The following is a 13,607-nucleotide window of genomic DNA, read 5'->3' on the forward strand; positions in this document are numbered from 1 at the left end:
CCTGAAATTCTGTTTTCAACTTGAGGGTCTTGTTGTTGTTGTTGGAACCCCGATAGCCCCATGGTCTTCTGTGGTCCTTGATTACTCCATGAAAAGTTGGGGTGATTCTTCCAACCTGAATTGCAGGTGTTGCTGTATGGATTCCCTTGAGGTCTCATTCCATTACCTACAAAGTCGACATTCTCAACTGAAGAAACATCACCAATGACGATCGGGCAATCGGAGGGAGCATGTCCTCCACCACAACCGGTGCAATTAGTTACGGCCGCAACTCTATTCGAAGCTATAAGATCTAGCTTCTTACTCAAACTCTCCACTTGGGCCGCCAATGAAGTTACCGCATCAATTTCATGGAGACCCGGCCACCTTTTTTTCTTCTCTAGCGTTCCCACTGGTAGCTATTTAACCCCATTTCCTAAATCAATTGACGAGCCTCGTCGGGGGTCTTGCTACCTAAGGTACCTCCTGCGCCGCATCCAAGAGTTGCCTTGTACTCGGGTTCAAACCATTGTAGAAGGTTTGAACGATCATCCACTCCGGGAATCCGTGTTGCAGACACTTGCGCAGGAGTTCCTTGAACTGTTCCCATGTCTCAAATAGAGATTCCAATTCCAATTGTATAAAGGATGAGATCTCATTCCTAAGCTTGGCTGATTTTTCCGGGAGGGAAATAACGGGCTAGAAAAAGCTTCTACCATCTCCTCCCATGTAGTGATTGATGCCCTAGGCAATGAGTGTAGCCACCCTGCTTTGCTTTCCCCTTTAAGGAAAAATGGGAAGGCTCTCAATTTGATGGCATCATCTGTCACACCATTTATCTTCAGCATGTCACACACCTCGAGGAAGCTCTCTATGTGACTGTTTGGATCCTCATCGGCTAAACCGTTGAATTGTACGGACTGCTGCAGCATATGGATGAATGCCGGCTTTAGCTCGAAATTCTGAGCTGTAATTGGGGGACGCACAATACTCGATTGTGTCCCCAATACTGATGGTCTGGCATAATCGGATAGTGTCCGTTGTTGCTCATTCTGTTCCGCCATGTTGTCAGATCCTTCTACTTCCAAATCAGCTGGATTAGGTTGTTCTTGTACAGGTTCTTTCCTTTTCCTTCTAAGTGTACGTTCAAGCTCAAGGTCTCCTTCAATCAATATTGATGGATTCCCTCGGGTCATAACCTGGAGCTGCACCAAAAGTAAAGAAAAAGAAAATCAGAATGATGATAGAATAAGAAGATATGGAATAGAATGTGTGGTGAAATAGCTAAGAAAACAAAGTGCAAAGTATATTTAAACGCCTAGCTCCCCGGCAACGGCGCCAAAAACCTGACAAGATCCCCTTGCTTATATCCCGCAAGTGCACGGGCTTGTCGAAGTAATAATCCCGGGTGAGCGGGGTCGAATCCACAGGGAGTAGGGATTGAAAATACTTAATTTGATTCTTAGCTATGTGGAATATCAATAGTGATAAGTGTGAAATTGATTCAATTCTCAACAATAAAAACAACAAGTGAAAGAACAAAAGTAAGAAGAGGGTAAGATAATCGATAAAGAATGGGGTACTCGGATAATGCTTCACCTAGGATGATCGCTTCAAGTGCAAGAACTCTCTATTATGCTTCATAATCAATGCAATGGTGAGTCATGGAAATCCTTACATACATAGTCCCAAATCTAAGGTCAACTATACCTAACTCTATACATATCCCGGAGGAGAAATCGAACAATCTCAACACCTCGCACTCGCATAGAGTTGCAATGAGCTCTAGGGATTCCAAGTGATAAATCTCTTCCTAAATATAGACCTACCCCTTTGGTCCAGATGGAAGGTCCCTAGCCACAATTAAGCCCTAGATACTAAGATCCTCTCAACGCTTCACTCTATTGCACGCGCAACTAGGCCCCAGCGGAGGTTCATCCCTTAGACCATTCACTCCATTATGGCCGTAAAGAACTCGAGGAATGGAGGTAGAATCTATCACGTCAGAGGGAAAATGGGACGCTCCTGTACCTCTCGACTCACCCTCTCAACCCTCTCCAACCAAGCTTTGTCTAACGCTAGTGGTGTGTCACTCACTCACAAGGTTACCAACAAGAACTCTCAACCCTAGTGTCACTCTAGGGGAAATGTTCATACAATCAAGCATTCAAGGTTGGAACTCACAATAAACATCAATTTATTGAAAGCATAATAAAGAAGTTCAATGAAACGAATACATCCTAGGGTTCACAATCATCCAAGTACCCACTAGGGGTTTAGCTCTCCATGGAGCTTAGTACAATCAAAGAAATCGAATGTAAAAGCAATGAATCCATAAAGAAACCCCCTCGATGGTCGTGTCGATGGTCTTGTGGAGAGTCCTCTACTCGTCGTCCAAAGATTCCTTCGTCCGGTATAGGATACGCCTCGATCGAAGCTCCCCTACCAACCTTCTTCCTAATGGAATCACGATGTCGGAGCCGTAGAACTTCCCCAAAACCTTGGCCAATACCCCTCGAAACCCTAGCCGAAGTCCTCTCACAAGTTGGGGAAAAGATGGAGAAAAGAATACCAAAATCGGGGCTGAATCGGCTTTAAATAGGGCTGGAATCGGGCAACTCCACGGGCGTGGACGATACACGCGCCCGTGCGGAATTTCCACACGGGCGTGGATAATTTCCATACGCCCGTGTGGATTCTCTGTTTCTCTGGTTTCTCGGCCGGCTGTGAACAGTGTCGCTACAGTAATTGCCGCAGTGTTTCTGGAGTGCTCTGCTACAGCCTTCGACCTGATTAACTTCCCAATTCCATACTTTCATCGGGTAACGCAAACAGGCACACATTCACGCCGTGAATCACTTGCTTCTTCAATGATGTACATGTTGGCGGGGCTCTTGTTCTTATATGCATAAGTCGGAATGCTCGACCGTGACTGCCTTTGTGCCCCTCCAAATAGATGTGCTCACTCGAATGCGAGGAGGTTGGCACACACTCTAGCATCTCACACCTGACCTATGTCTTCGCGTTTGAACCTTAACAAGATCTCCTCCAAAATAGGTGCATTATGATCCACATTGGCCCATTTCCTTCATACTCGGCCTCACAACCCTACCTGCGTAAAAGTAACATAAAAACACACATATTAATGTAAAAACCCGAGGAAAGTAATGCTCAACATAAGGAATGAACGCTTCGCATTCATATCGCACAAGCACTTATCAATACTTGAGCTATTTTTTATGTTTATTGAGTTTTACTGAACCCCCTTGTGTATGTGTGTAGATGGTCTTGCCAATATTGGAATTGAGAATGAGTCATGGACATTGCCAATGTGGGCCGTGTAGGCTTCACAACCCGTTGAAACTTTACTCCAAAGAATTTAGTTCCATCAAACGCGTTATTAGGAGTTCAGGGGAGTATTGTTCCAATTTTCCACTTCCACATGTGTTTTAAATTGTGTTACTTTTATTGTGCTTGCATGCGTACTTTGAGGGCAATGTACATCTTAAGTGTGGCGGGGAGTTCACATTGCACATTTCCTTTATATAAATTTTGATTGACATACATACTCACATAGTCAATGGCAGTTCACCTTAGTTGCAATATTTATATTCTTGAGTTTAGGAGATGTTTTAACATTGAATGTTCTCATGCTCTAGTTTTAACTTGAATTTGTAGGAATTTTTTCCCGATTGATACTTGTTGCACCACTCACTCTTGAAACTCTTTTAGAAACTCAAGTTCATTGTTTAAGGGACTAATTAGTTTTGTTTCTTGTTTTATTTTGCTGAATATATATATATATCGTTTAGTTGTTCATTCTGGGTGGAAAGAGCTACCACTTATGAAGTATGAAGCTACTCTCATAAGTTAGACACTAGTTATGCCCTAATGAGAGAAAGAGCTATCTCATGGGATGAGTGAAAGCTACCACCCTGGTAGAAAGAGCTACCACCTCGAAAGTGTGAAAGCTACCTTAGAGGATGTGTGAAGCTACTACCATCTTGTTGTTTTTTTTTTATGTTTTGTAGATAAATAAGTCCCATTTACTTAGAACTTTGAGGAGTATACTTTGGGTTGAATTGAGTGAGTTTACACACACTTACACAATTTCGGGTTGTTGTCCTTTTTTATTCAAGTTTTTAGCTAGAGCATTGACTTTTTTTTTTGTGTATTTAGTGTTGAAATTTCCCTTACTTGTAGAATGCTCTCCTTGCATGCTTTGGTGAACCTAAGGCCGAGCGCTTTCCATCTTTCCTTATTCTATGCTTCAATGTTTTATTTCTTTGCTTGAGGACAAGCAAAAACTTAAGTGCAGGGGAGTTTGATAAGTGCTTGTGCGATAGGAATGCGAAGTGTTCTTTCTTTATGATGAGCATTACTTTTATTAGGTTTAAGCGCTAATACATATGTATTTGTGTTCTTTTGCGCATGTAGGGTTGCGAAGCTAAATATTGAGAAAAGAAGCCAATGTAGATCGTGAATGAACTATTTGATGAAATCTTGGGAAGGAACAAACGCGAAGACACAAGTCGGGCTCAAGATACTAGAATGTGTGCCAACCTCCAGGCATTCAAGTGAGTACAATGATGTGGAGGGGTACAGAGGCAGTCATATTCGAGTATTCTGATTTATGTATTAATAGCAAGATCTTCACCAATGAGGTTGTTTATTGAAGAAGCGACGCGATCTATGGCGTAAACGTGTGCCCGTTTATGTTACCTCGATGAAAAACATGGATTCAGGAATATTTCTGGCGGTACTGTAGAAGGTTATCGTAGGAAAACATTGTACCAATTTACTGTAGCAGTATTGTTCATGACCGGCTGAAAATGAGATTTCCAGAGAATACACACGGGCGTGTGAAAATTTTCCACGCCCGTGTGGATGCCCGATTCCAGCCCTTTTAAAGCCGTGATTCAGCCCAATTTCAGCATCCTTCTTCCCATCTTTTCTTCATCTTTTGAGAGGCCGGCGGCTAGGGTTTAGAGGGATTTTGCAAGGCTTTTGGAGTGGTTCTCTGGCTTCGACACCGTGATTCTCTTAGAAGATAGTTATTGGGGGAGCTTTCATCTGCACCAATTCGGAGAGGTGTGCCCTAGGATTGACAAGGGGACCTTTGGAGAGGACGAGGCCACTCCAAAAGACCATCGACACGAATACCGAGGGGGGGTTTTCTATGTGTTACATGTTTTTACTTTTGATATCATTATTGATTGTATCTTGCATCATGGAGAGCTAAACCCCCTAGTGGGTACTTAGATTTTGTAAACCCTAGGATGTTTTTGTTTCATTGACCTTTTATTATGCTTCCCTTAATTGATGTTTCTAATTGAGTTCTAATCTTGAATGCTTGTTGAATGATTTCTCCCTTAGAGTAATACTAGGATTGAGAGACCATCTTGGTAACCTTTGTGGATGAGTGACACACCATGAGGGTTAGATAAAACAAGGTTGGGGAGGGTTGAGAGGGTGAGTCAAGAGGTAGTGGAGCGTCCCCTTTCCCCTCAGATGTGATTTATCCTACCTCCACGTTCCAAGAGTTCTTTGCGGTCATAGTAGAGTGAATGGGCTAAGGGATGACCTCCGCTGGGGCTTAGTTGCACAGGCAATGGAGTGAAGTGTTGAAGTGACTTTAGCACGTAGGGCTTAATTGCGACTAGGGGTCTTTCACCTTGACCAAAGGGTTAGATCTATATATTGGAATAGGGTTTATCACTTGGTATCCCTAGAGTGTCTTGCAACTCTACACAGTGTGAGGTATTGAGATTGATCGATTTCTCCGCCGGGACATAGTGTAGAGTTAGTGACGGTTGACCTTAGGTTTGGGGCCGTGTGTTTAAGGATTTTCACGACTCATTAAGCATCAATTAGGAGACATAATAGTTGGTCTTGCACTTGAAACATTAGTCCTAGGGGGAGCATTATCCGAGTACCCCACTTCTATCGATTGTCTTTCCTCTCATTCTTATTTCTTTTAGTCTTTTCATATAAATCTTATTCACACCATCAATGATTCATTCTCATCCTAGTTAAATAGTAATCATTGTGTTTTTATTCACTATTCCCTGTGGATACGATACCCACTCACCTGGGATTTATTACTTCGACAAACTCGTGCACTTGCGGGTTACACGCAAGGGGCGTTGTAAACGACATCTCCAATTGTATTATTTAATAGTTTGTACAAGTAACTAAAGAAAGAGAATAGACGATTAGGCTATTGATTAAGTGAAAAGGAAGTAATAGGAGCCTTTCACCATTCCTGGGGAATATGACCCTCGTGCTCCCGACGAGGTATTACTTGAGTACTCGTACACTTGCGGTTTTACGGACCAATTTTAATATAATTGCATACTTTCATGTTTATATATTTTTATAATTTACATACCCCATAAGGAGTCCATCATCTACCTATTCCAATTTTTAAATATGTTCTATATTGGAGAGATCTCTCCAAACCCACTTCTTCGAAGTTGTAGTTTTTAGAGACTAAATTTATTGTTGATCCACTTGTGTAGGGATGTTCATATTGTTCTTATCTTAGTGGGCTATATGGAACTATGTATGCCCATTATTTTCATAGTAGAGATTATTTCGAATTAGGGTTTCCATGTTAAAATCTTAGTATCTTGTGCTTATTATTATTTTTTAAATCAATTTCATTATTTATTGATGTAGGTGATTTATTGGGTTTACTTTATCAATATGTAGAAATAGGAAATATTAATTATGGTTGTTTAACCATTAGACCAGTGCACTTTACAGTTATTTGTTTTCTCCCAATAATGAGGATATTTAACATGTTAGGAATAAGAATTTATTAAAATTTAATAAAATTTTGGAGCACAAAACTCACAAAATCTCTTGAAAATTAGTCACTGCCTTTTCAGAATAAGAAATTGATGAGGTGTGGTTTGGCATTGTTTTTGTTTTTGTCTTGTTGTCACTTTTTGGAAAACAAAATCATTTTTTGATACACAAGTTGTTGTTCATTTTGGAAAACAGAAAAGCAAAAAACACATTTGGCTAGGAAATTAAAAGTATTGTAAAGTTTTTAATCAAGAAATGAATGTTGTTTTTGATGGTATAAAAGTTATGTCTTTTTTTTTAATCAAGAACTCATCATCATTGTGAACCCCACCCATGTTTTAATTATAGCCATTGATTTAAAATTGATTAAGTCTGATCTTATCTTATCTTAAGCATTTTTTATTTCCTTAGTTCAGTCCAATTTATGTCATTAAATCTTGTGACTGCGTAACCTCCCATTGAGGCATGTTTTCTAAAAAAAATAAGGGGATGGGGGTGGGGGGAATCTCTTTTTTGTTTGATTAGCTTTTGTAGTGTGGTGGCAAGGGTGAGAAAATCATCCTTATTGAGTGCTCGTCTAAGGTGATTGGGGAAGGTTTTCTATTTTCCCACCTTCTTCAATTTGGTTATCTCTTAATAGTTATAACTTTGATTTCTTACTTGTTAGCCTTTGTTCTTTTTGTTTTAATCTATTCTAGGGTTTTGGAGAGTGGTCAATCAACTATCTAATATTGTTTTTGGGAAAGTCAGCATGTATTTTTCTTTCTTAGGAGTATTGTTAAGATGTATGATCTATTGAATTGATTGATTATGATTTTATGTGATTGGGATTCTGTGTGTGTATGATGTTTTTCGTAGGGTTGATTTTGTGTTTGATTTCTGGAAATTGGAAAAACAAAGAAGAGAAAGATCAAGCATAACTTGTTTCATTTGTTTTATATATTCAGTGAATAATTTCATGATTTTAACATTAGCTTGGTGGCTGACAACGACCCTTGTGTGTGACCCGCAAGTGCACGGGTTTGTCGAAGTAATAAATCCCAGGTGAGTGGGTTATCGTATCCACAGAGAATAGTGAATGGAAACACAACGATTTCTACTTAACTAAGTGAAGATGAAACAATAATAGTGTGGATAAAATCAATGTGAACAAGATTAAAGAAAATAAGAAAGAGAGGCACGATAAAATGAGAGGAAAGGCAATCGATAGAAAGTGGGGCACTCGGACATTGCTCCTACTAGGACTATTGTTTCAAGTGCAAGACCAACTATTATGTCTCCTAACTGATGCTTAAAGAGTCGTAGAGATCCTAAAATACACGGTCCCAAACCTAAGGTCTACTGTAACTAACTCTACACTGTGCCTCAGTGGAGAAATCACTCAGTCTCAACACCTCATACTGTATACAGTTGTAAGAAGCTCTAGGGATTCCAAGTGATAGACCCTATTCCTATATATAGATCTAACCCTTTGGTCCAGACGAAAGATCCCTAGTCACAATTAAGCCCCAGATACTAAGGATTACTTCAACGCTTCACTCTGTTTCTAGCGCAACTAAGCCCCAGCGGAGTTCCTCTCTTAGCTCTTCACTCTATTGTGACCGCAAAGAACTCTAGGAACATGGAGATAGGATAAATCACACCAGAGGGGAAAGGGAATAGTCCGCTACCTCTCGACTCACCCTCTCAACCCTTTCCAATATAGCATTGTATAATCCTCATGGTGTGTCACTCATCCACAACGGCTACCAAGATGGACTCTCAACCCTAGTGTCACTCTAAGGGAGAAATCATTCAACAAGCATTCAAGATTGGAACTCAATTAAATACATCAATTAAGGAAAGCATAATAAAAGGTTAATGAAACAAAAACATCATAGGGTTTACAAGTCCAAGTACCCACTATGGGTTTTAGCTCTCCATAGAGCAAGATACAATCAATAATAAAATTAAAAGTAAAAACATGTAATCCATATGGAAACCCCCTCGGTATTCATGTCGATGGTCTTGTGGAGTAACCTTGCCCTCTCCAAAAGTCCTCTTGTTAAGCCTAGGGCACACCTCTCTGGATCAGTACCGACGAAAGCTCCCCCAATAACTATATTTTAAGAGAAACACGGTGTCAAAGCCATAGAACCACTCCAAAAGCCTTGCCAAAGCCCCTCTAAACCCCAGCCACAAGCCTCTCAAAAGATGGAGAAAAGATGGAAAGAAGGATAAAAGATGGATCTCCAAATCGGTACAAGTCGCGGCTTTATAAAGGGCTGGAATTAGGCATCCACATGGGCGCGGATAATTTCCACACACCCGTGTGGATTTCTGGAAATCTGATTTTCTAAGGGTTGTAAATAGTAACTGTTATAGTAAATTGATACATTCATTTGCTACAGTACTTACTGCAGTACTCCACCAAAATACTCTCGAATCCACACTTTTCATCGAGGAAACATAAATAGGCACACGTCTATGCCATAGATTGCATCGCTTCTTCAATATAATGTCATATTGGGGAAGATCTTTCTAACATTGCACAAGTCTGAATACGCAAATGTGACTGCCTTATTGCCCCTCCAAACCATGTAATTGCTTGAGTGCATGGAGATTGGTACACGTTCACGTATCTTTGATCACAACTTGTGTCTTCACATTTGTTCACTCCAAGACTTCATCAACAAAGTACAATCACAATCTACTTTGGCTTCTTTCTTTCATTATTTGGCTCCACAACCCTTCATGCATGAAAGTTCACAAATACACATGTATTAGCGCTAAAATCTGATAAAAGTAATGCTCTTTGTCAGAAAAGAATACTTTTTATTATTAATACACAAGCATTTATCAGTGGCTGATTTTTTTTGTGTTGGTTTGTTAAGGAAAGTTTAAAAAGTTGGGATTTCCATTTGGAGTTAGGAAGAATGCATTACTTGTTAGTGGTTATATGTTGATATTAGAATGCGGGTTGATTTTATTTGTGGACTATTTATTTTATTGGAAGATGTAAATTTTTGCTAGTTTGTCAATGAAATACAGGACAATGAAATTTTGGAAAAGAATTTGATTATATGTATTTTGGAAAGGAATTTAAACGCATGTATTTTTCTTTTCAAAATCTAGTTTAGGTTAGCTAATAGAGTTACTATTAAGTTAAAGATGATCATTAGATTGCATTTAATGAACAAGGTGTTTAGTTTTCAATCTCTGTGTATTAGTTATTAATATATATATATATATATATAACTATATATCTAATGAATGGGTGGAATTATTTCCAGTTTATATATATATATATATATAATTGTTGAATGTTTTTAAAGCTTGATGCTTGTTAATGTGAGAGTTTGATTCTGTGTATCCCTCTTATAAATAGTTGTTTGAATTGTTTTGACAGCCACTGGCTTGTACTATGTTCGCAGTGGTGATTCTTGGTTATAGTAAATGGCTACTATGTACTTATATATTTAGTGCCTTAAAGCATAATGATTGTTAACCAATAGTTATTTTATATAATTAGGCTTTGGAATCTAAGTAAAGGTGTAATGCTCATGTTTTAGGGCCTTTGCTCGAATTATAATTTTAGTGTCCGAGTGGATTCTATAGCTTAGGGATTACAACAGGTTAGTAACCGCATATAATTATACCATGTATCTATATCTTTTTAGCACTACCTAAATTTGTTGATTTAATTATTTTATATATGCATTGTTGATAATTAAATTACCCTTGATTAGTCAATTATTATTTCTTTAATTATCACTATTTTTGGAATTATCTATTAATTATCTTAAATTCTAATTAATTATATTTTTTCTGAATTATCTGATATATGAAATATTTTATTTAATTTCTAATTATTTATATTTTTTCTGAATTTCTTGAAAATTTATATATATAAATTTTTTTGGATTAATTATATTTTTTAATTATCTGGACTATTCAACTATTTGATAATTTTGACAAATTATTAGTTCAAGTTTAAATAATTGATTATTTTGATATTATAAAAATGGGATCATACGATTGTTAGGATTTTTACTTGGCATTTTATTCCGTATTTGCCTAGTCTGGACTCTGTTTGTTATTGTTTTGTGTACATCAAGTATTTTGTCATAACAATTATAGTCTCCAATTAACTATACACTAACCCTGTCACTATGGGTTAAACACTAATTATGCCAACATCTAACTCTGTTAAAAAACTATAGTTTCACACCATTCCATAAGTGGAGAATAACAACCTTTGACAATCTGACTTCGGTTACCAATTGTAAATAAATGAATTATGAACCTCTGACTTAGGACACCAAGTTTAAATAAATAATCTCTGATATTTTGTTTTGGCAATATTGTATTGGGTGACGTATAATTTGGATTTTCTGATAAAGATTGTATATTGTTGTATTGTTTTGTATTTGAATTGTATTTTGACAAGTATTATAACATGCTATGTTATTTTGTTGTACTAAATTCTGAAATTTTGAGAATTGCTATGATCCCAATATTTTTAGTGGTCACTTAGTGGATTTTTGAGCTCATAAATGTGCTTTAGTCACTTAGTTTTCTTTCAAGTTAATAATGTTCTACCCTTCTAGTAGACCTAAACACTAGTATTGAATAATTGTGATTTTGTTAACCTTGTTAGTTGAATTTTCTTGTATCCCGACATTGTAGTACTTTTTTGCTTTGAAATTTGTATTTTTGTTAGATATTATCTACTATATTGAGATAGGTTATAAGGCCATGCATGATCACTAGTATTCTTAATGTGATCACTCTCATTTAATTATTAATCACAATCCATCTTATCTCAAAAAACAAATGATTCAAAAGATTTAAAACAAAAAACACATGAAGAATGGTCATGAGATCTCACATATCCAACAACAAAATCTCAAGCCATTGACCATCTTATCTCAAATTCCATAACTATCTATTGCCGGAAGTCCCTATTGAAAAGGCTAGGGAAGTCCCCACTGAATGGGGGAATGAATGCGGCTGATAAGCTGGAAGTTATGTTGGATTTGATGAGGGAAGTGGTAGGGTTGTTGCATGAGTAGAGGTAATACCAAGCAATGGAACCACGCCTACTACCTTCTCCTTCTCCGTTTGTAGTACCAAAAGAGAAAATTGTGATGAAATCAAGAGATTTGATCTACACCCATTTTAGGGAACTACCAATTTTGATGAAGTGGAAGTTTGGGTAGAGGAAATGGAGAAGGCATTTATAGTGATGAAGTGCATCAAAGAAGAAAAGCTCAGGTTTTGGGTGTACATGCTCAAGGCTCCCGCGAACTCACTGGCATAGAGGAGAGCTTTGTATTTGTTAAGGGTAGAGTTTGAGTCTTGGGAGCAATTGGGGGAAACCCTCTTTTGCAACTACTTCACCAGGGATAAGATGGTTCATTTTGATAGGAAGTTCATTAATCTGACTTAGGGAAGTATGACCGTTAATGAGTATGAGATGGAGTTTCACAGGCTTTCAAGGTATGCTCCAAAATTGGTGGACGACGATTAGAGTAGGGCTCGACACTTCGAGGGACACATGTATACGCACATTCATAAGGGGTTAGCCCCTCTACACCTGACCAACTATGCAAAGGTTGTGGGGTGTGCCAAGTCCCTGGATACTGTATGGAGTGACACTAAGGATCAATAGAATAAATTTTAAAGGAAAAGGGGCAGAAGCTTTCATAATCAGGAAAGCTATCTGTCTGGATGTGGAGGAAAACCTATTTTAGATGTAGGACAAAGTGTGTCTCAGACTGTTAATGGACCACTAGCTCCTCAATCTTGGGGATTCCCATTTGTTCCTCCCCCTTCTAGCCAGAGGGGATGTCCCAATTGTGGAGGTGCTCATGCAATTGTACATTGTAGACATATTACTAGAGCTTGCTTTAGGTCTGGCAGTTTGGAGCATCGTATTGTAGAGTTTCCATAGCAGTCTTTTAGAGCATAAAGGATAACCAATGTGTATAATTCTAGGTATATGCTTGCTCAAAAGTCTCAAGATTCCTCAAGTAAGCGCGTTGGGAAAGAGGTGGTCAGTGAGCAGCCATCTTCATCAACTCATTAGAAGGCATGAAGGCCAAAGATATAGGGGCTTGTTTATGCGATGACTGAGGAGGATGCACATGCCTCTAATTTAGTGGTGTTAGGTATTTTGTAAGTTTATTCTATATATGCTTGTGCGTTGTTTGATTTTGGAGCTACAAATTTGTTTGTCTCTTCTGCATTTGTTCAAAAGCATGCTTAGCCTGTTAGTGCTATTAGTTATGATTTATGTGTTGCCACTTCATTGGGGGTCAATAATGTTCTTGATAGAGTATGTGTGAATTTACCAATTTATATTACTGGTCATGAGTTGCTAACCTGATTGCATGCCATGAGTATGAAGGACTATGATGTTATTTCGGGAATGGATTTTCTGTCTGCCTCCCATGCTGTAGTCGACTGTTATATAAAAGGGTAGTTTTTAAAATCCTTGGAGAGATAGAGTTCACCTTTTATGGGAGTTATTTATGCATCACCACCTCGTCTAATTTCAGCCCTACAAGCTCAGAAATTACTCTTAGGTGGGTGCTCGGGATTTCTTACAATGGTAATTGATGCCAAATTAGAAGGGCCGGTGTTGGATGATATTCCCGTGGTGAAGGAGTTTTCTAATGTCTTTCCTGAAGACCTTCATGGTCTATCTCCATACAGGGAAGTGACGTTCGCTATTGATTTAGTTTCTGGAACCGACCACATTTCTAAGGCCCCTTACAGAATTCTACCTGTGGAGCTAAAGGAGTTGAAAAAGTAGCTTGAATATTTGCTCA

At 38.4% G+C, this 13,607-nt stretch overlaps 1 non-coding gene across 1 annotated transcript; it reads left to right on the forward strand.

The window, feature by feature from the left end:
* Positions 1-541: 541 nt before the first annotated feature.
* Positions 542-648, forward strand: LOC120268205. The gene has a single exon (XR_005538873.1). It is a non-coding gene; the product is annotated as a small nucleolar RNA R71 (small nucleolar RNA).
* Positions 649-13,607: the final 12,959 nt, after the last annotated feature.

The sequence above is a fragment of the Dioscorea cayenensis genome, chromosome 8 (assembly GCF_009730915.1).
Source record: "Dioscorea cayenensis subsp. rotundata cultivar TDr96_F1 chromosome 8, TDr96_F1_v2_PseudoChromosome.rev07_lg8_w22 25.fasta, whole genome shotgun sequence".
In the NCBI taxonomy this organism is placed as follows: Eukaryota; Viridiplantae; Streptophyta; class Magnoliopsida; order Dioscoreales; family Dioscoreaceae; genus Dioscorea; species Dioscorea cayenensis.